This window comes from Thamnophis elegans, chromosome 3 (genome assembly GCF_009769535.1).
Source record: "Thamnophis elegans isolate rThaEle1 chromosome 3, rThaEle1.pri, whole genome shotgun sequence".
Taxonomy (NCBI): Eukaryota; Metazoa; Chordata; class Lepidosauria; order Squamata; family Colubridae; genus Thamnophis; species Thamnophis elegans.
The window spans coordinates 83832188-83856063 of NC_045543.1; positions in this window are offsets into that span (position 1 = coordinate 83832188).

Sequence of the window (23876 nt, forward strand, 5' to 3'; positions counted from 1 at the left end):
TCTGCTCCAATGCCTCTCTGGATTCTATCTAAGACAAATTTGCACAAAACAATGTATGGGCGCAAATTTAACGTCAAGAATCAAAACAAGAACGAAGTAACATCAGAAAAGTCCAACCTTACAGGGCATCAGTGGCAGACTTCACTGGTTGGTAAATTTACCACCCAGAGTCCTTCTCTGCTCTTTGGATAGATAGATAGATAGATAGATAGATAGATAGATAGATAGATAGATAGATAGATAGATAGGTAGGTAGGTAGGTAGGTAGGTAGGTAGGTAGGTAGGTAGGTAGGTAGGTAGGTAGGTAGGTAGGTAGGCAGGCAGGCAGGCAGGCAGGCAGGCAGGCAGGCAGGCAGGCAGGCAGGCAGGCAGGCAGACAGACAGACAGACAGACAGACAGCAATATTAGAACATTTCCACAAACACAGTGGGTTAACATAACACATTAAAGTTTCCATTTGTTTCACTTGTAATCTGCACCTGTCTCTCCTCCCTATAGATAAACAGAGGTTTATCTATGGATAGATAGATAGATAGATAGATGGATGGATGGATGGATGGATGGATGGATGGATGATAGATAGATAGATAGATAGATAGATAGATAGATAGATAGATAGATAAATTATATATCTCTATATATAAAAACAGCTCTCTGTGTGTATGTTCCAGCATAACTCTGAAACATCATGAGAAATTTCAATCAAACTTGGTACACAGATGACTTACTCTTTGGAAACAAATACTGTGGGGGTAACACACCCCTAAAACCCGTCGGTGTGTGTGTTCTGTTAAGATACAGCGGATTGTGCCTTAAAATGGCTTCCACTGTACTGCCGTAAAATGGCTTCTACTGTGCAGCGCAATGGAGTTGCATGGTAACAGCTTCAGTGTACTCCACAAGGGGATTCCTCTGGTAACATTAGAAATTACATATGGTCCCAACATTTTCCCCCTATAAATAAGTACTCGGGCAACGCCGGGTTATCAACTCATATAGTTATATAATTTGTTAGAAAAGGTACTACCAAATTCCTCCTGGGTTTTTTGTCACAATAGAATAACACAGCTCTTCTGCTACAGTGTCCAAAATGATTAAGTAACATCTCGTATTCAGTAGGGGGTTTAATGACTTAAAGACACTTTCTCTGATGGGATTAGCTAATATTCCAAATCAGTAGGGTTTGAAACCTCACATCTCCTGCACCACATGGGATTTAATCATTTATGTTGATGGTGCCATTCATTACTCATTGCTCTAACTGTAAGCTATTATATACTATAACCACTAGCAAGCAAAAATTGAATTAAGACAAAAAACAGCATTTACCAATCTGATCATTTTATTTCTAAACAGGTACGATTATCTAAGAATATGGTGAAGACTGTGTGTTCTTTTTTCTATACAAGTAGTTTAATTGCATCAATTAAATTAGTCTATTTTTAGAATAGAAAGCAAAAACAAGTGAAAGGTGCAAGTTATATTTTAATAATTAAAAAAACCAAAGTGATGGTAATCTCAATGAGAAAAACACTGTTCAAAAATGAAAACAGTGGTCAATGATGCTGCTCTTCAGGAAGTCAAGGAATGTTGTCTATCTTGCCCATTTAATCACAAAAGATGCAAAAATAGCTGCTAAAATTAAAAAGTGAATAGAAATTACTAGAAAAATGTTTTAATCTTATACCTGCATCTTACCTTTCTTTGTATTTTAGGAACAATTATTTTTTCACAATATAAACATTAATAATTTCATCCTAAATTGAAAGACTCATATATCTGACTAGTCTACGTGAGTTTCTTTCAGCTTAGTCAGCGTCAGAAGGATTTCGTTACAAAAAGCATTCATGAAACAACAACAAAAATTATTCTGATTCTGACAAAGGGACAAAGTTATTAGTAAAATGAATCACTCTGAGGATCACACCAGCATTTTATCCATGTAGCTACTCAGCAGTCTTCACTGCTGGGGGCATCTCAAGATCTGAGGTGTGGATTCCGTAACACCACTAAATTACAAATTACAGGTAATAAGTAATATGTAGCAGATATTGCATCACTAGCTTCACAATTAAAATTGAATATTAAATGTCCATGTTTCTTTCTTAGTAACAAGCTTCATACTGTATATACATAGCAGCTTCCTTGCTAAAAGCAACCTTGGAAATAAATGCCATCAAAATCCAGAGGATTCGATGAACTAAAATCAGCCTAATGGCTAGAAGTACATCTAGTAGGATAATTCATCAGTAAATCTACCTCTAGAACAGTGTTTCTCAACCTTGGCGACTTTAAGTCCTGTGGACTTAAAGTCGCCAAGGTTGAGAAACACTGCTCTAGAATTTTAGTCATGCTTTCTAACGCCCTCAGTGACCCATATATTTCAGACAATACAGGTAGCCCTCGACTTACAACAGTTCACTTAATGACCGTTCCAAGTTACACCGGCACTGAAAAATGCGACTTATGACCATTGCAGCATCCCCGTGGTCACGTAATCAAAATTCAGACAGTTGGCAACTGACATATTTATGACAATTGCAGTGTCCTGGGGGGTCATACGATCACCTTTTGAGACCTTCTGACAAGCAAACTCAATGGGGAAGCCAGATTCACTTAACAGCTGGGCCCCTAACTTAGCAACTGCACTGATTCACTTAACAACTGTGGCAAAAATAGGTTGTAACATGGGGCAAAATTCACTTAACAAATGTCCGACTCAGCAATAGAAATGTTGGGCTCAATTGTGGTCATAAGTCAAGGACTACCTATAATTGGTAGTAAGTAGCAAAGTGTAGTTTGCTTATAAGCAATGCTATAGAAGACCTTTTCTGCATTGTTAAAGTACCAAGAAGTAGAGATATCTAAGTGCATCTTGTGTCAATGTTTTCAGAGTCAAATAATTAGTTACCTCAGCTTTTATGGGCTGACTTTCAAATGTTCATCTGCATTGCTTCCTATCGAGCCATTTCCTTCATCAGGATTCTAATGATCATTATGCAGTCATAAAAATTATCTCATTTGGAGCAAAGTGTTCTCCTGAATATGTTGTATAAATTTAAGCTAACCAATCAAAAGCAATTGTCATCTATTTTCTTGGCATACGTCCGACTAAGAAAATTTTTTACCTGCACTTCGAAATATTACACTTTTAATAGGCACGCAGGGTGGTTTTCCTAACATGCTATATTTTTCTTTATTTATCACATGTGAAAAGTTGGACTAAGCATAAAACAATCCAAGGTTTCATTTTAATTTTTATAAGCTCACAGATACAAGGAAATCTTTAAGCTGGGGCTTGCATATTTATCAGAAGCAAATTGCTGCATTTTTTAAAAGGCTTATGTTGGCAATATCACTCAAATTGAAAATAGGTTTCTGTTACTTTCGGTACTCCATTAACAACAACCAGGCTTAGTTATATGGTAGTTTTAAGGCATGCTAGGCACATGCATTAAAATTGCCATATCAGCCTGTTGAGAAAAGGTCTACCTCTCTCATTTGGCTTCATCTGTTACCAGTAGCAAATAAAAATAGAATAATATCTTTAATAATATCTTAATAGAACATAATTCATTTTAATGTAGTTCATTGAAAATATAAGACAAGGAAAGAATAAAAAAACAATTCTAGAGATTTTGGCATGGCCAGAAATGTACAGGCACAGTTCATAGTCAAAAGAACACCCATAAAATTTCTGATTTTGGAAGACCAAATTTTCTGATGAAAGAGACAGAGAGACAGAGACATAAACAGAGAAAGATGATATAGATATAGATAGATATAGATATAGATATAGATGATATAGATATATAGATAGATATAGATATAGATATAGATATAGATATAGATATAGATATAGATATAGATATAGATATAGATATAGATATAGATATAGATATAGATATAGAGATAGAGATAGAGATAGAGATAGAGATAGAGATAGAGATAGAGATATAGATATAGATATAGATATAGATATAGATATAGATATAGATATAGATATAGATATAGATATAGATATAGATATAGATATAGATATAGATATAGATATAGATGATATAGATATAGATTCAGATCATATAGATATAGATATAAAAACAGATATAGATATGAGAAGATCAACAGTCTTCGGATGGCTCATACATTTCCTTTGATTTGTATATCTGTTAAATTTAAATTTATATTCCATATTTCCTCCAAGAGTTCAAGGTGGTTTTCATGAAGATCTCCATTTTCTCCCCACAAGAACATCCCTAAAAGTTGAACTGAGATCAAGATCATTCAGTAAGTTTCCATGGCTGAGGCAGATTTGAAATTGGGTCTTCCCATTTCCAGCTCAACACCTTAAATACTACACAGTTTAATATTTAAGGTCAATACTCAGGGAATATTAATTAATATATGTCTGATCTCTAGTGGTTTCAGAGAAGAGGTACAAAGGAGAAATACCCCACAGTTCAACAAGATCACCCTTCTCAGTAGTGGATCTCTGTGATTTCTTGACTGGAAGGCATGCTTCACAAAGAAGTTTTAACTGAATTAGACATTAAAATAAGGTTACGGTCCTAAATATGCTTACTAGAAAAATAACCCTATCAATGACTTTCAAGAAAAAAAAATATATGTTTAGAACATTTGTATGATATTTCTGTTCCACAACACTGCGCTCTTACACAACCAGATCCTTTATTTAAAATACACCTGCAGAGGCCTGATGGCACATATGCACATTCCCTCAGGATCAAAGTAAATGTGTAATTGGTTATATTTATTTTTCCACCTTGAGAGCTTGTTCACACCTAAATCAAAATACTGTCTCTATTTGTACACGAGAATGCTGAGGAGGGAGTTGTCACGATAACTGTAGAGCACTGCCACCAAGTGATTAAGTGATCTAAGTATCTGGCATATTAAATGAAAATCTGTCGTATTACCATAGGCTATAAAAGGGAAGAATGTTATGATTTTTGTCTTATTACATTTTCCTTCCTGAATTATTTAATTGTTCTAGTACAAGGATATCAAACTCAAGGCCCACAGGCAAGATCCGGCCCCTGGGGTGCTTTAATGTGGCCCATGGGGCCGGCCTTGAAATAGCAAAGGACCAGCCTGTGGTGCTTCTGTTAGCAAAAATGGGGTGGGGGGCTCAGGATGCCCCCTGCACCCCATTTTTTGCCTGGACAGCCTCCTGCAGCCCCCCGCACCCATTTTGCCCTGCAGGTTGCTGCAGGAGGCATCCATTCTGTTTCCCAGCCTGGCCCGCAGAGGAGAACTACAATGGTGATCTGACCCTTGAAGAAATCCAATTTGACATCCCTGTTTTAGTAGAAAGCTGTGCTGATAAAACCCAGCAACTTGTAAGTTCAGAATACAGTTTCTTTTCCTATTCCCTATTTCTCATATTTTGCTTTGCTTCCCCCCTCCCCATTACAGTGTAAAACAGCAGCAACAGCAACCCTGATGCTGCTTTGATTGGATGTTTCTCCATTAGTTCCAGCTCAGCCTGTTCCAAACTTCATCTTCAACTTCATCTTCATCTTCAACTTCATCTCATTCACTCTTTTTATCATAAACAATCAAATTTGTGATCAAACATTTCCCCACTTTCCTCTCTTTTGCTTTCTAAATCAATCTTTTTTTTTTTTTTTTGCTTCAGTTTCTGAAAAATTGCAAGGATACAATTCCATCTAACACAAACTCTTTGGGAGCAAACCCATAGAGGAAAGAAGGACATCTAACTCTGAACTCTTTGGATTTCAAAGAGCTTGAAAAGGTTGCTTTGGTCACCTTGATTAATGCAGTCTTTTCTTGGTGATCCTTTGTCCCCCTTCACACACTCGCATCCATTTACTTTCATTCTATTGCCAAGATTCATCCATCATTATTGTGACCAATTACCCTCATTCTGCAAATTCTATATTGATTTCTCATGATTCTGTGCAAATGTCTCGTTCTTTCCTATCCATGGATTTGTCCTTCTTTCCTCTTTGTGCTTGCATCCTATTTTTAACAGAGACCATCACTTTCCTAGCTCCATCAGGCTTCCAGAGATTCCCCATTCCCAAAAATCTTGGAAAGATATCCAAAGATATCTTTCAGAGCAACCTAGTAGGCCTAATATCTGACTATCTGTGAACACAACAGGAGGGGAACTATAACGGCTATCATATTGCAGATTATAACTAGAATGAAGAATCATAAACCAATTGATCACCATAGCTCTTTTTCCTCCAAAGAGACGATTTGGAGGGTGATACTGGAAACAATAAATAATATAGGAAAAATAAAAATGGTATCATGAATTAAACAGATCCTTTCAACAGCTTAATTTGACTTTAAAAATACAATTAGAAGATTTAAAAGATAACAACAAGATGTGCTGATAATGCATTCAATTTAAATATATATATGCCAGAGGACACAAATGAGTACTATACATACCCACATGTAGTAGTGCTGTAAAAAGAAAGAAAAATGAATATTTGAACCAGGAAATATTTATTATATTTATACAAAAATTAGATTGATGTTGCCTTTTGCTAAAGTGACAAAATTACCTGTATACACTACTGTATTTATTCATTTATGGAACAAAAAGGCAATTTTTATGAAGCTAGATTTACAGAAGGCGATCATGAATCTTCTTTTTAAAATGATTGCTTGTTCAGTACTAAGCACAGTAAATTTGAAAGCAGGAAGTGCTGCTGATTTTACTGGGCTCATTTCCAATTAGGTTCACTTAGGATCACATATTTTATGATGCTGTTACCAAAAGAACTTATCTGCAGATGGTACTAATGCTAGCTCTTTTTTAGAGTTGGTCCTTCTGAAAAATAACTGCTATCCACATTAAACAGAAGTCTGTCTGTATATACATGCAGTATACATAAAACAGAAGATAGGAACTAATAAGAAGTAATACAAAGTTTTTTAAAAAAAGAGAAAAAAGGGAAAGAAAAAAAAGAAAAAAAATGAAAAGTGCAAAAACAAAAAATAGAAATAGAAAGAAATGGCTTCTGATTTCCTTTACAGCAAGTATAATTTCAAATATAAACTTACCTCTTCTTCTATGGTTACAAAAACAACCCTCCCTTTTCTATTATCTATTTTTTTATTCTAATCATCAAACCAATAAGTAATATGCTTGTTGTTTTTTTAAATTTCAGGCATAAAATCTATAGGGGACTTCCAGTCAGCAATAAATGTAGATAATTCCTTTCTCTAATGAAGGAGGCCAATTTAGTCATCTCTGCAAATTCCATCATCTTGATATTGAAACCCATTATGAGTAAAGGTTTCAGGGATAAAGTTCTCACCTAAAATTGAGGACCAAAACTTTTATCAAAAACAGTGATGTCTTTCCTTTCCCTTCCCTTCTCTTGTGATAACATCATTACATTTTAAACAAAAAGGTTAAAAAGTAACAAAAACTAATATTTAAAATGAAAATAAATTAAGGCAGAAGGGAGGGAGGGAGGGAAAATGCAGAAAAAAGAAAAATAAATTAATGGCTTCCAATTTTCATCAAACAAGAGATATCAGTATAAATTTAAATTAAGCTCTTATTCTATGGTTAAAACATATTCGTTTTTTCCATCATCAACTTTTTTTTTAGTTATCAAAACCATGTAATCATAATTTTATTTTTTTGAATTTCATCCTAAAAGTCCAAAAGGAGTATCCAGTACCATTAAACTGAATTAGTATATTTTGTCTAATTAATCTCTAATGCAATTTAGTCAGTCTTTCCATCAATCTATCAATCGATCTATCAATCTATCAATCTTGTATCATCATCTATCTGACTTAAACATCACAGGATTTTCAATGTTATTCTTTTCTCTAACTTTCACTAGCTCCTTCCATAATAAATAGCTTCTATCTTCTTTGAAATCAGCAATCTCATTGAAAGAGATAACTGAGCCTACTTGGGCCTGAGCAGTGGGCCTTGAGCCTAAGTACTGAACATTGAGAATTAAGCATTAATTAAGATACATGAGGGGCTGCCATAAGAGGAGGCTGTTGACTTATTCTCCAAAGCTCCTGAAGGTAGGACAAGAAGCAATGGGGGAACGCTTGTTAAAGAGAGATCCAACCTGGAACTGAGGAGAAACTTCTTCTGACAGTGAGAACTAATCCATGGAACAGCTTACCTCCAGGAGTTGTGGGGACTCTTGCTGGAGGTTTTAAAGAAAATATTGGAAGACTATTTGTCCAGGATGATATAAGGTCTCCTGCCATGGGCAGGGGGTTGGACTAGAAGACCTCCAAGGTCCCTTCCAACCATATGATTCTATTCTTTCTTTACCTTCTGGCCATCCTGATAGCTATAAAAAGGCCAAAATGCAGAGGGCAGGAAGACTGTCCCACTCTCTGATTCTTGCATAGAAATTTTCTCTGAAACATGGGGATATTTCTCTCTGAGTTTTGCCCATTAAGAGAACAATGACAAATGGAGCTCTACTTCCAAAAGAACATGAGAAAGCACACTACTACTAAATCCCATTAAATAATTAATGATGAAGGCAGGGATTTGGCAAAAGGGTGCAATGGCTCAGGAGTTAAAGATTTAAAGATGCTAAATTTTTCAGCTGCAAAGCTGACAGCCCCAGTTCAAAATCCGACCACTGCGTGACAGGAGGAGCTCCCATTACTTGCCTAGCTAGCAGTTCGAAAGCATGCAAACGCAAGTAGATAAATAGGTATCACGTTGGTTGGAAGGTTAAAGTATTCCGTGTGCCCTGTAATCTAGTCATGCTGGCCATATGACCACAGAAATGTCTTTGGACAACACTGGGTCTAAGAAAAGGAGATAAGCACCACTGCCTATGGTTGAAAACACCTGGTCAGGGGAAATCTTTTTCTTTTTAGGAATTGGCAATTTTGACACCCTAGAGCAGGTGTTGAACATGTGGCCCATGGGCTGGATTTGGCCCGCAATAGGCCCAGAGTTGTCCCATGGGGCTCTCCTGGGGATGGTGAGGAACTGGCCCATGCCACCTCAGCCCTGGCCCACCCTGCCCCTGCCCACCTGGTCAGCCACGACAACCACACCCTACCCACCCCAGCCCACCAAGGGCAAACAAAATCCTGATATGGTTCATGATGGGATTGAGTTTGACACTCCTGCCCTAGAGCCACATGCAACCCCCTCCGATCTTCTTCAGATAAACTCAGTGAAATCTTCCTTCCATCTGATGTAAGGAATACAGAACACCAAAACATAAATTAAGCTCTAAAGTAGTCTTTGTTTTTTTTTAAGTTTCCAAAACCTAGGATAAAATGATAAATTGCCCCTCTCCACTTACGCAGTAGAAATCTTGCCACTTTAGATGTTCTCTTTAGCCCTCCCAGAAAAAAATAACTATGCAAACCACAACGCTGAAAAAAATGTGCACCCTTGCTGTAGGTATAGAAAACTGAGTGCTCAGTTTGAATAAAGAGGTGACATATAAATTGAATAAATTATCATAGCAGTACAGTAAGGTGATGAAAGATCAGCTGGGTATAACAGCCTAGTACCATTTCCCACCTATTATTAGTTTGTGTCACTACTCAAATCTTAACACTTGAGGCCATTTTGTTGGTAATGAAGTATATCTTTTTGCTATCTATGTACCATTCTCATTTTTAATCAAGCATGTCTGTGTAAAAGGTAAAGGTAGAATCCCTGTGGATTTTACTCAGCTAGTCATTGCCCAATTTTGGAAGGCGGTGCTCATCTGTTTCAAAGCCATTGAGCCAATACTGTCCAAAGGCATTTCCGTAGTCATTTGGCCAGCATGATGTCACAGAGTGAAGTTACCTTCCCACTATAGTGATACCTATTTATCTACTTGCATTTGCATGCTTTCAAACTGCTAGGTTGGCAGGAGCTGAGGTGAGAATGGGATCTCACCCCATTGTGCATAGCTCAGGTCTCAAACTTAGGCTGCTGGCTTTCCAGCCAACAAGTCCAATGTCTTAACCACTGAATGTGTGTATGCACTGTGTCGCTCGCTCCAGTGTGTGTGTGTGTGTGTGTGTGTGTGTGTGTGTGTGTGTGTGTGTGTGTGTGTGTGTTCTTCATCCAAGCAAGATTTATATAACTCATATGGAGGAATCCATATTTTGGCTGACTTACCTTTGAAAACTCTTTTCAAAAGGAATTGTATTTAGACCACTAGTAGAAAATGCTTTATTAACACATTTAAATATACTAATTTTAAAACCTGAGTTAAAATGCTACTTTCAAATAAACAGATGGTTACCCCTTGCCCAGCTGAGTGATGCTTTACGTAATTTAATATCTCAAGCTAAGGTTCGGCTTTAAATCCTCAGTCTTGACAACTAGTTAATTCTATTTTTTATCATAATGCTTTTCACAATAAGTAGAATTTAGAGAACGCAAGAGTCAGTTATCATCCAAATCTATGGAACCCATCTAGAGCCTTCACTTAAAACTTTACATCTTAATTTTTCATAAGGTATGAATTCTGACAGACTATCAGAGGTTTGGTTACTGGGTTAAAATTGAAAAGACTTGGCATAAAACTTAATGTTATCTGTTCATGATTCCAGTAACTTGTAATCATAATCAATTCCAATTCCAATTCCAAGATTAATAAAATTAAATAAATAAATAAAAATAAAATTAGAAACAGAAGCTTGGTAGGTAATAATGTAGCCTCTAATGGCTGCAGAGTGTGATCTGTAGAATTGTAATAGAAGTTGGGATGATTGGACTGTCAGTCATCATGTCTGGACATCCTGCAACATCTTTAATAGTATGGCCATTATTAATGCAAGATACTCTGTGATTGGTTTTAGTTCGTGTTACTTCTGATACTCACACTGACAGAAGAAGAAATGGGAGATTTATCCTACTTTCCTACTATAAAAATAATCAAATTACTTTAATAAACATTATAACAGCAAATTTATCTATGTATTTATTCACTGATTTTTACTCCATCTATAGGAATTCAAGGAGAATAACAAGGTTTGTCTTCACAAAAACTATATCAGGCTGAGCTTTACTGTCTGGCCCTTAGTCAGATAGGAAATGTTATGTTCAAATGGGAATTCAAACTTGGGTCTTCATGTTCCAGTTAAATATTAGTAGCCTCCAGGGGGGAAATCAACTTACCTTCACTACCAGTTTGCAAATTTGAATGTACGTGCCACCTCCGTGCATACACAGGACTTTCCGCACATGAGCAGAACATCAAAAATGGGACGTGATGATGTCCAGACAGGTGGGCGGAGCCTCCCATTGCCACTGCTACCGGTTTGCCCAAACTGGATAGAACCAGCTGAATTGCACCACTGGTAGCATCTCTAAGGAGCAGTGAAGGGAAGACATATTGGGAAACAGAGGCATTAGTTTAGCTCCACAACCAGGACTCTTATGTCTGTTATTTCAATCAGATAGGAAAGAGAATGGCTCCCACATTCTGCATTTCTATTTCAATTATAGTCCTTGTATGTAAATGAAACCCCAAACATTTAAATTAACATATATGTATTTTATTCCAATGCAATCTCCCCCCCCCTTTTCATTTTTCCCTTTTATGAAATGTGTTAACAACTATTCCACATAAGAAAAGACTCAGAAGGGGCATGATGAACTCCTCCATTCCTACAAAGTCCAGAGGGAACTCAAGGATTAATGAATATGCAGTTATTCATGGGCAACCCTGGCCAGTTACCAACCACTTCCGTTTCCTTTGTATCTGAATCTGGGGGCCCACTTGTTTTTCTCCCACCCGAGTATATTTCTGACATCTTTCCCTATTAGAATTCTGCACCAAAATTAACCTTGTCTAACAACAATCCAGCCTTGTTGCTGAGGAATGTTCCCACGTCATCTGTGTGTCATGACAACAGATGACAGAAACGCTGCGATTCGGAATTCAGTGTGTGTTCTGCTCTCTCCTGCTCGCTTTTTTTTTTAAGCAGCTTTAAAAAGAACCCAGCACAAAAGTGAACACTGAGTGATGCAGTGCTGAGCTATTGAAATCACCCAAGCAGGTAAACCTGCCCACAGCTCTGAGACAAGAATAAGCAGAGTGGGTGATACTTCCTGTCGAGTTGTGTGGGGAGGGGGGGATTTGCAGGAAAAGGCACTTCCAGGGAGAAAAAAGGCAGCCAGGGACCCAGTGGAAAAACACCGGGCAGAAGAAGGAAAAATATAGAAGTGATCCTCACCCCTTAGAGGAAAAATACAAAGTAGCTGTGGGGAATCAAGCCAATTGAACAAATATCAGTGGCAATATAGACCACTTTAAGATCTTTCTCTTGACTTTGCTGGGGCCAATATATCTCTTTATAGCACTCTGATCATCTATTTTGGAAAGTGAGAAATATCAGACTCTCTCTCCTTTCCAGATGATGTGCAATTTAAGTTGAAATCCCATAGAAGGTGACCTATTTTGCCCACCCTGGATGCCTCCCTGCTCCTTTGCCTTTCCCCATCTGTGCTTCTTTTCCAGGTCTGGAAAAGCTCAGGACTGCTTCTACGGCTTTTTACCTCTATAGTCCTGAAATTAGAAGGGACATCCCAGCCCTGGACTGTATTTTACAACTAAAAGCTTTATGGCCACAAAGATCGGAAGTGTAGAAATGCAGAATGATAAAATGGGAAAAGATACAGCAACCATGTAAAAAGAGCAAAAAGGCTCTCTTTCTGGACACCTGGAGGCAATTCTTAATCATTGCGGATGAATTGGCAATTGATTAATTCCACACTTAGTTCGGTGTATGCTCCTCTGTTCTGACGTGAGATGCCTAGGCATGGGTTTACTCAAAATATTTGCTAATCTTTGGTAAACACTCATAATAAGTATGCAAATATTCCCTGATCTGTTTCAGAGATCTGAAAAGTTTTCTCTGCTTTACTTTGCTCTGGCTTGATATGCAAATCAAGAGCGAGACTTTAAAAAATGGATTTTCATTCTTTGTAACGTTGAAAGAAATGTCCTTCTGGATTCAGTTCCAAGTGGGGAAAAAGACACTAGAAATATGGAGGCTGCTTGGGAAGGTGGTTTAATGGTGAACAGGATCCAATAGCTTGTGCTTCTGAACAGAAAAGGGGGATCACATGCTTCAAGATGTTGGGTGAAGAAGAAAAGAAGCCAAGATGCTGAAAGTTCCTGATTTTATGCCCTCCCTGGCTTTTGATCTTGAGTTTGTATTCTGATTGGTTGTCAGACTCCCATGGGGCTGTGCAGGGGCAACTCTGTAGGCTGTGAATCCACATTTGGTTGGGCATTGCTTCTTCCCAGGTGCCCTGTGGTGAGATGGGTAAACCGCTAATACTATAATGTGTTAATCCTATCACCCTGGGGCTGAAGGGGGAGATCTTTGTTATGTAGAATAGACTGACTCAGACCTTTTAATGGCCCATTGACAAAGGTGGGTGTTATTAAGAGTGAGTCTGCTTCCTGCCTAAAAACATTTCTCCATTTCTGATCCGGGGAAATATAATATTCTGCCTTTTCAATATTTCCCATTTTTCATTTCATTTTTCTAGGAGAGCGGGGGATTAACTTCCTACAGTAATCTGGTATGGAAAAAGGTGGCTGAAACTCTTTTTAAAAAGCTAACCAAAATGAGATTAAAAAATTAGTCCATTATAAAAGGTTACCTTGTACCTGGATTTAATAGAAAGTGTTAAAAGGCTTTTGAGCTATACTGTTTTAAAACGACTGTATAAAAAAGGCTCATGACTTTTTTTATCATGATTGTTGTTTGCAGTTCACAAATGTGCTGTGGTCATTCTCTCCCTCCTCTCCTCACAATGATGTTTTAGCTAAATAATTAAGTTTCTCTCATAATCTTTTAGGTACTGAAGGCTGCCCTTTCCAATGAATGGAAGTCAAGGAAGAGAGATTTACTGAGATTTTGAGCAGCATAGCTTCAGGCCCACCTATCCATCCCTGGCCAAATGCATTAAAGGCAGATCCACTTGGAGTTAACCTATTTTGCCTTGTGATCCAGATTTCAGCCATCTGACAAGCTTGAATACTTGCACATTTTGTTCTAGACACTTTTCCTTTCTAACATGTGTAGGAAGTTAAAACCCACCCCTCTTCTAGAAAAATGAAATATCCTGGGAAATATTGAAAAGGCAGAACATTATATTTCCCTGGACAAGAAGTGGAGAAATATGTGATGAAAGAAATGTCCTTCTGGGTTCGGCTCTGGGTGATAACTTCCTACACATGTTTTCAGGCAGGAAACAGACTCACTCTTAATAGCCCCCATCTTTGTCAATGACCCATTAACGCTTGAACTAGTCTATTCTACATAACAAAGGAAGGATTGCCCCTCTACAGAAACTCACCACAAGACACCTGGGAAAATTACATCAGCCAGCAAGGCAACCAAACATGGACTCAAAACACAGCCTACAGAGTTGCCCCTGCATGGCCCCATGGGAGTCTGACAACCAATCAGAATACAAACTCAAGATCAAAGGCCAGAGAGGGCATAAAATCAGGAACTTTCAGCATCTCGGCCTCTTTTCTTCTTCACCCAACATCTTGAAGCATGTGATCCCCCTTTTCTGTTCAGGAGCTCAAGCCATGTGATCCTGTTCACCATTAAACCAGCTTTCCAAGCAGCCTCCATGTTTCCAGTGTCTTTTTCCCCACTTGGAACTGAACCCAGAAGGACATTTCTTCCAATACATGCAGATGGCCTACTGCAAATGTTCATTTACTTTGAGCCAGTTGGGTTTTAATTTATACAGTGTCGGCCATAATATAACAGCACCACCCTAAATTCCAGTTGCTAGTCCTTTCTCTTGCAGATTTATCACTAGACATTTCCCTCTTTACTTCAGTTCAAAGGCTGGAAATGGAGTATGCCAAACCATTGCTTTTGCTATGGAATTTTCTGCTCTCCTACAACGCCAGAGATCTGCTGGTGTACTGGAGTTAACTCAAGGCAGATAACCTCTGGATAATATTGAATTGACTTGAGAACTGCCTTTACCGCCATCTATGGGCAGAAAGATAGAATAGACATCCAATAAATAAATAAGCAACCATGAATTTCTGGAACCATAGCAATAGTACTTAGACATATACCGCTTCACAGTGCTTTAGAGCCCTCTCTAAGCAGTTTACAGAGTCAGCATATTGCCCCCAACAATCTGGGTCCTCATTTTACCGACCTCGGAAGGATGAAAGGCTGAATCAAACCTTGAGCCTGTGAGACTCAAACTGCCAAATTGCTGGCAGCTGGCAATCAGCAGAAGCAGTCTGCAGTACTGCATTCTAATCCTCAACTTACAATTGAGCCCAATATTTCTTTTGCTCAGGGGGACATTTGTTAAGTAAATCTTGCCCCATTTTACAACATTTCTTCCCACAGTTGTTAAGTGAATAGCTGCAGTTGCTAAATTAGTGATATGGTTGTTAAGTGGATCTAGCTTCCCCATTGACTGTGCTTGTCGGAAGGTCGCAAAAAGTGACCACGTGACCCTGGGACATTGCAACCATCATAAATATGAGTCAGTTTCCAAGCGCCTGAATTTTGATCACATGACCATGGGGATGCTGCAATAGTCGTAAGTGTGAAAAATGGTCTTAAGTCACTTTTTTTCAGCGCTGTTGTAATTTTGAATGTCCACTAAATGAATTGTCGTAAGTCGAGGACTGCCTGTATCCAGAGTCATCTTATTTCAGAAAACAATTAATATGGAGAGGACCAATATTTTTTTAAAAAAAATCTCTCTTGAACTTATCATAAAAGAATCAATGATTTTTTTTAAAAAAAATCCAGTTTATCTTGGAATAAATTTTTAGATCTCCCAACAGCATTGCTACTCTTAGGATAAACCCTTCTGGTTCAGTTTCTTTTTATGCTGGAGTACTCTACGTTTTATGTGCCTTAGAAGTCTGGATGATAGGATGTCCATCACGCCCTGAAAACTTGAGCAAATCAAGAGAATTGGGGTACACTTTGTGCCTACCTGGGCCATCCTTGACCTAATATGCTAATGAGAAAGTTTGCAAGGAATATGTAACTCTATTCATTTAAGTATTATTACAGGTTGTCCGCAGTTAATGACCATTTAAACTTGTAATGCTGTGGAACAAATGGTGCTCACAAATGGACCCCGCAGTTTTGGCTTTTGCAGCATCCCCATGAGTCAAATGATTGTGGTCCAGGAGCTTGGCAACTCGTCCAGATTTCCAATTGTCAAGGATTTCCAATTGTCATGTAATTGCAATCTGTGATCTTCCCTGCCGGGTTCCCGCAAGCAAAGTCAGTGGGGAAGCCAGCAGAAAGTTATAAATTGTGATCATATCAAGTCCTCACTTAATAAGCTACATAGTCCTCACAAGGATGGCTGAAATTGCTGTCGCTAAGTGCCATGATCATAGGTTGTTGCACTTTACAATGGCCTCACTTAGTGATGAAAATTCAGATCCCAATTACCATTATTAAGTGAGGAGTGCACAAGCCTTTTGTTTAAATCTCCTGGCTCTCCAATATTATCGATCACTTAAGATACTGTAAAACCATTTCACTAAAATGGTTAGAGGTTTTTTGCAGACCTATTCATTCATGCAAGAAGGCTGGAGTTTAAAGGGACTTGGCAGAGATCAACTAACCTCAAATGGGCAATATAAATACTTTATTTTTTTAAATTTGGTTTCCTCTAGGGCCACCCATAGACAAAGCCCAACCATCTTCTCAACTTTGTTGTTGTTGTTAGTTGCAAAGTCACCCATCGCGACCCTATAGACAATGTTCCTCCAGGCCTTTCTGTCCTCTGCCATCCTCTGGAGTCCATTTAAGCTCACACCTACTGCTTTGGTGACTCCATCCAGCCACATCATTCTCTGTCGTCCTCTTCTTTTGCTCTCAATCTTTCCTAGCATTAGGCTCTTCTCCAGTGAGTCCTTCCTTCTCATTAGATGGCCAAAGTATTTGAGTTTCATCTTCAGGATCTGGCCTTCTAAAAAGCAGTCAAGGTTGATCTCCTCTAGGACTGACTGGTTTGATCGCCTTGCAGTCCAAGGAACTCACAACAGTCTTCTCCAGCACTATAGTTCAAAGGCCTCAATTCTCTGGCGCTCAGCCTTTCTTATGGCCCAACTTTCACAGCCATACATTGCAATCATATCCTTGATTATACGCACTTTTGTTGGCAGGGTGATGTCTATGCTTTTTTGTATGCAGTCTAGATTTGCCATAGCTTTCCTCCCCAGAGCAATCATCTTTTAATTTCTTGGCTGCAGTCTCCATCTACAATGATCTTGGAGCCCAGGAAAATAAAATCTGCCACTACCCCCATCTATTTGCCAGGAATTGATAGGGCCAGAGACCATGATCTTGGTTTTCTTAATGTCTTCTCAACTAGCTTCCCTACAAAGTGAAGGTTGGAAACCGGATGAAAACGGTTAGGTCCAGTGAAGGCTTCTCAGGAGGAGATACACCATCATCTGCTTTCCAACATGGAAGATGGCACATCAAGACAACAGATGGCCCTCACCATTTTCAGAGGGACATGGTTCTGATAAACAAATAGGTAAGAAATCCAAAGGATCCTGTTACAGTTGTATACACCAGTTCTCTCCTCTAAACAGAGAAGGAAAGAATTTCATGGGATTGTATCAGCTTTGCCCCACCTCATGTCTCTCCATTATGTTCAAGTACCCATCTACCAGTGGAAAGTTTGGCCATGCTACCTATCAGTTCCAAAAGCCATGAGCACCTGCAAGACACCACTTAGGAAAGGCTATCCTGTATTAATTAATAACTTTAGACAGACATTGTGCTTCTACAAAAATTGTAGTATAACATATAATTAATCCCTAAGATAATTGAAGAAGCTAAGAGCAGACCTTAGATCTGTGGCTCAGTTTTGAAACATATCCATAACCATATACCCATCCTTTCCATAAAAACAATTATGATTTATTACCATTTGTTTCTTGTCACATTAACCCAGATTTTTCATCTGTCCCTAATCATACTTAGACAAGTGGATTTGATTTTTAAAGTCTTTTAATGTGATAATTTTGTAATTGTCTTTTTTTTTTACATCTGTGTAAAGTTAAAATAGCCACAAAAGGAAGCAAGCAAGTTGTGAGGTAATGATATGGAAAATAAAACAAAAACAAAATGTACTGGCAAGGCCTGAATATAGTAATCAAATGCAAAAAGGGAGAAGGAAAAGAGAAAAATTCAAGAAAAGTATGTAAAAGAAGCGAACCAACAAATTTAAAAAGGATAAGAAATAAAAAGCAGAATTATATTTTGATTATATTAAAATATGTTACGGTAACATAAAACGAAGGGCAGTATAAAATAGTTCCAATTAATGCTTTAGTAATCCATTAACATGAAAGTTGTCTCCCCAAATTAAATCACACCCCAAACGTTTTTTAAGTTTCAGAAAATTAATGTTCCATATAAATGTGGATTTCATCTTTGTATAAAGTATGAGATATGCAGCAAAGAAAATACATCTCACATCACCTCTTGGGAGCCCAACACACAAACACAGAGAGAGGGGGGGAGGGAGGGAGGGAGGGAGAGGGAGAGAGGGAGAGAGGGAGAAGATTGGCTAGATTATCCAATCGTATTTAGTATTTGTATAGGTATTTTTAGATGGGCTTAGATTTACTATGTATTTCTGGCTTTGTGTGTGCGTGCTGATAAATCAAATTCACAAGAACCCTCCTGCATCTATATTAAGAAATCTGGTCTGATAACTTGTTTAAATATTATTCCAAGTAGGGAAGATTACCATATCAGTTATTTGCGCCATGATGGGCTGCGACAGAGTTCTCATCTAATGAGATTTTGTTTATAAAATCCTCTAATGAAGTTACGTTGAGTAAATTTTCATTCCCACTAAATTCCAGCTCTCTTTTAAAACGGTGCAAATTACCACAATTAGTATCACTCTATTTGGCATAATTCCTGCAGATTTCATCCCTTTGTTCTATCATTTATCATCTGGAGTTTTTAGCATTGTACAGATTGATCTCAACACCCACCAATGTTCTTTAGAAAGGAGGATACTTTTTATGTAGATTGAAAATAGTAAATGAGTTCTGTGTTTTCATATTTCCTTCATGGTTGTTGTTTGTTTGTTTGTTTGTTTGTTTTTTTGTAGCAAGATATGGGAATATTTTTTTTCTACTCCTAGCTTGATGTCATGCCTTAAAACAGGAATGCTCCTTCCCTCTCCCTGACTCATAATCCTCTTTTTCCAGCTTTGCAGGGTCATGTATTTTTGGTTCTGGGCTCATCCTTAAGCCACCAAAGTTTCTATCTGGGGGCCCACTTCTCTTCCCTTCTCTTTCCCTTGGAAAAGGCATTTGTATACGCAAAGGGAGACATATCCAAGGCTGTATTATGCATTACAATGAATAGAGTTACTCATCCAGAAACTCCATTTGGAGTTAATATCCCCATGCTTTCAGAAGAGTATTTATCAGACTTATCTTGTCCTGATGAGAATCACTGAAGATTTGCCCGTTTTGTCTTTCATGTATTGGTGAGATTGCTTAATTTTTCATTCTTGAGTGATTGATGATTCTTGAACATCTACATGAAAGCATTGGAAAAGCTCACCTTCTGGCACATTATGCATATGTCAGTGGTGGGTTTCAAAATTTTTTAGAACCTCTTTTGTAGGTGTGGCCTGCTTTGTGGGAGTGGCTTGCATCCATGTGACTGGGTGGGAGTGGCTTGCCAGCCATGTGACAGGGTGGGTGCGGCCAACTTGTAAAATATGGTGAAACTCACTTAACAACGCTCTTGCTTAGCAACTAAAATGTTGGCTCAGAAACTCTGGCATTTGAAGCACGCAAGTCTTAAAGCTGTCAAGTTACAAGTCCCTTGCATCCCTAACCCTTTAGAAAAAAAACCCCAGGGGTGTTCAAACTTGACAGATTTAAGACTTGTGGACTTCAACTCCCAGAATTCCTCTTCTCACTCTTCATCTTAATGATGTGCAGACAAGCGGGGGGAGGGAGCTGGAACTGGTTCTAAACGGCACTGTAGATTTGTGGAACCTCTTCTATAGAAGAGGTTAGAACTGGCAGGAACCCACCCCTGGCATATGTCATGAATAGGAAGGCTACAATCCATGGGCTAGTTCCATATGGGACCAGACCAGAAATGCAGTAGAGATCTTGACCTGGTACCTGGAGTTGGCTAGATGGACATAATAGAATAATAACAGAATAACAGAGTTAGAGGGGACTTTGGAGATCTTCTAGTCCAACCTCTTGGTCAGGCAGGAAACCCTATATCATTTCAGATAAATAGTTGTCCAATCTCTTCTTTAAAACTTCCAGTCTTTGAACACCCACAACTTCTGGAGGCAAGCAATTCCAGTGCTTGATTGTCCTAACTTTCAGGAAAATTCTCCTTAGTTCTATGTTGCTTCTCTCCTTGATTAGTTTCCACCCATTGCTTCCTGTCCTGCCTTCAGGTGCTTTGGAGAGTAGGTTAACCCCCTCTTCTTTGTGGCAGGCCCTTAGATATTGGATGACTGTTGTCATGTCCCTTCTAATCAGTGGTGGGATTCAAATAATTACTTACCAACCGGTTCTCCCAAAGTGGTGCGAACTGGCTGAACCCCATCACTGCTTCTGATGCTTCTTTTCATTAAACTAGACATACCCAATTCCAGGATCAGTTCTTGTCTAATAATCTTTCTCTGTACTCTTTCTAGAGTCTCAACGTCTTTTTTGCATTGTAGCAACCAAAACTAGATGCAGTATTCTGTGGTCTTATAAAGGCATTATAAAATGGTATTAACACGTGATCTTGATTCTGTCCCTCTGTTAATGCAGTTTAGGACTGCGTTGGCTTTTTTGGCAGCTCCAGCACACTACTGGCTCATATTTAAAAGAGTAAAATGGAATCCCCCCAATGGAATGACTATGCAGATTCAAAATATGAGATGGTCCATTTGCAACTCTTAAAGGCATAGTGCTCCTTTAGATAGAGCTGGTTTACAACCTATTGTACCAGAATCGTTCATAGTCACTCAGCTCTTACCAACTTACACCTGGTTCTACATGGGGTTGTCCTTGAAAATCATCCAGAAACTTAAGCTGGTTCAGCATGCAATAGCCTGAATAGTTATTAATAAAGCCAAGGTTTATGGGCGGTATCTATCTCTGGATTGGGCAGAGGGGGTCTCAGATGTCACAGGAATGAACTGCCCAAATTCAATGTCTCTGTCTCCTGCTGCTTAGCATTCCATATACATCTAATTGGCCATTGAGATAAGTAAATGGTTGCATTAAGATGGGTCTTGATCTGCTCCAGCAGGGCTATTTTTGTATTATTAAATAATGCAGTTCTGCCCATTTGTATGATACCAAGGTATGACATCAGCAACCTACCTGCCACCATTTTATTTGATGCCCAAATTAACAGATGGGAAAAGTTTCCTACTTGTAGTCTCAGAAAATATTCACAGCCCCTGTTCGAGTCACAATATCTTCACTTTTAAAGAATCAAGCAGAAGTGACGGGAAAATGTCTACTTCAGTGTTTTATAAACTTGGCAATTTTAGCCTATATATGTGATGGCGAACCTATGGCACGCGTGCCAGAGGTGGCACGCAGAGCCCTCTCTGCTGAGACGTGTGTCGTCACCCCAGGTCAGATCTCCGTGGCGTTTCTTTCGTGAGCTTCTGTTTCCCTGCAAATGACAAAACAGAAGCTCACAAAAGAAAAAGATCTTACCTCTTCCCACACTGCCGGTGTTGGGATACCCCACCTCCCACTGGCCAGCTGGTCTTCAGGTCTTTGCCGCACAAATGTGCATGTCCGTGCATGTGTGTGCATGTCCACACATGTGCATGTTTCATGCATGCCCGTGTGTGCACACATGTCTGTGTGTTTGCACATGTCTGTGCATTCATGTGCATTCATACACCTTTCAGTTGGGCATGTGCACACACAGTTTGGGCACTCAGTGTCTAAAAGGTTTGCCCCCACTGGCCTATATGAACTTCAACTCCCAGGATTCTTCAATTCTTCACCTGTCTTCAACATTGGTTCTCATCCTTGGAAAGCTGACACCAGTTGAAATTGGCCACATTGATGCGGATAAACAATCAGCTGCAGCAGTTTTTTATTAAATATTAAATATAGGTATTCTTATTATTCTTTGCTCTTAAACATTGTATTGTGTTGTGAAGCACCCTGAGTATGTGAAATGCTCATATAAATAAGCATGTGACTGAGTTAAAATCTCACTTCCCCAGCCCCATCCTGCCCAAACAATAGTGGTTTTTGTCAAAATGATGGCTGTTTCCACCCAAAACATGGCATTAGAAACACTAGAGGGCAGAAAAGAGGCAAATGTGAATTGTTTCTAAGCACTCGGAGTTACCTAATTCCTTATCTTCAGTGTGTGCCAGAGGATAATCAACAAGAAAAAAAAAACTTCTCCTTCCCTTTGAAGGGGAAAAAAGTGCTTGAAGGAGTTTCCTGACCCTTAAAATATGCTGCATTCAATCTGCAGCACTGTTCTGTTTGAACCAGTTTTCTTTTCCCAACCAAATCCCCATGCAACTTTCTTAGAACATCTTGTTCAACATCAAAGAAGCCTCTGTAGTAAAACTCCACACACTGGCTGGGAACACAGAAATTAGAGACTTTTGGAATTCCATCATCTGCAATAGTTCCAGAGAAGAAATGCTATGACAACTAAGCAGTTATAAAACCTTGTTCTGAAAAGGGAGTGTGGAGTGGGATGAAGAGGCATGGGCTGTTATGACGGGAATGCAAATCACAGTTCTATAAATTAGAAAGCTATGGGATAATGACCTTGTACTTTTGCTCAAGATAGTTTTGGTAAAAATTTAGGACTGCCTTTCTTTGCCATTTACAAATGAGAGGATCTGCAAAGCAAAGCCTGTTATTAACTCCCATCTGCTGGAGGAAAACTCCCACTGTTTGAGAGGCTTTCGTTACTACAAGCTATGCAAATCTGCTAACAATTCTAATGCTTACAGTATTTATCAACCACTTCATAAAAAAAGTTATTCAGGAAGTGCCTCTGCAAATATGGTACAAACATTAATCCCCTCCTCTTTCTAGACTGAATGTCATGGATCCTCTGGAGACATTTTCATTTTCTTTCAAAACAACAGTGTAATATTTTCTAATTTTATGTATTTCAGCAAATACATACTGGCTGCTACTCGCATTTCAGGTTAAGGATTTTAAATTCTTAGTCCATTAAACCCATATTTGATCCAATGTGCCAAAGAGTGAAAGAATGCAAATAAGAGAGAGAATCTTGAGAAACAGTCCAATGTTGCTCTTAAATGAAATTTGCCATGAAAAGTAAAACTAAGTGGCTTTGCCACTTAAGAAACCAGAAGATCACGGGATGAAATAAATAATGTATTTTTGTCAGAGCATAACAAAGGAAAACTTAGAAACTAAATATTTACTTAATAATGTTTCATAAATTTTATTCTTTTTCCTCTTTTTCTCCCCAGATGATTTATCTTTAAATAATTAAATAGCAGACAAATTGGCATTCAGCTCAGAGATTTTAGACGATCTCTAAACTCCTTTGTATTTTTGTTAAAAATAACTCAGTGTAGTCTGCTTTTTATGGTGACTTCCTCACCAGCAATATACAATATTTTATCAACTATAAAACATTTGCTAATTTCTCTATCCTCTGACTGATATTTACTTTATATTAGTTCCTTTTTTCTTTTCTTTTTCTTATCTATTTTTAAAAATGATTAAAATCACTTTTTAAAAAGTTTGGAACATTAGCTGACAGAATGGCCATTAAAACAAAAAGCCAGTGAGAACACAAAAACTGAACTCAGAATAAAGTACAAAAAGACTTTAAATAGACTGATTTCAGTAGG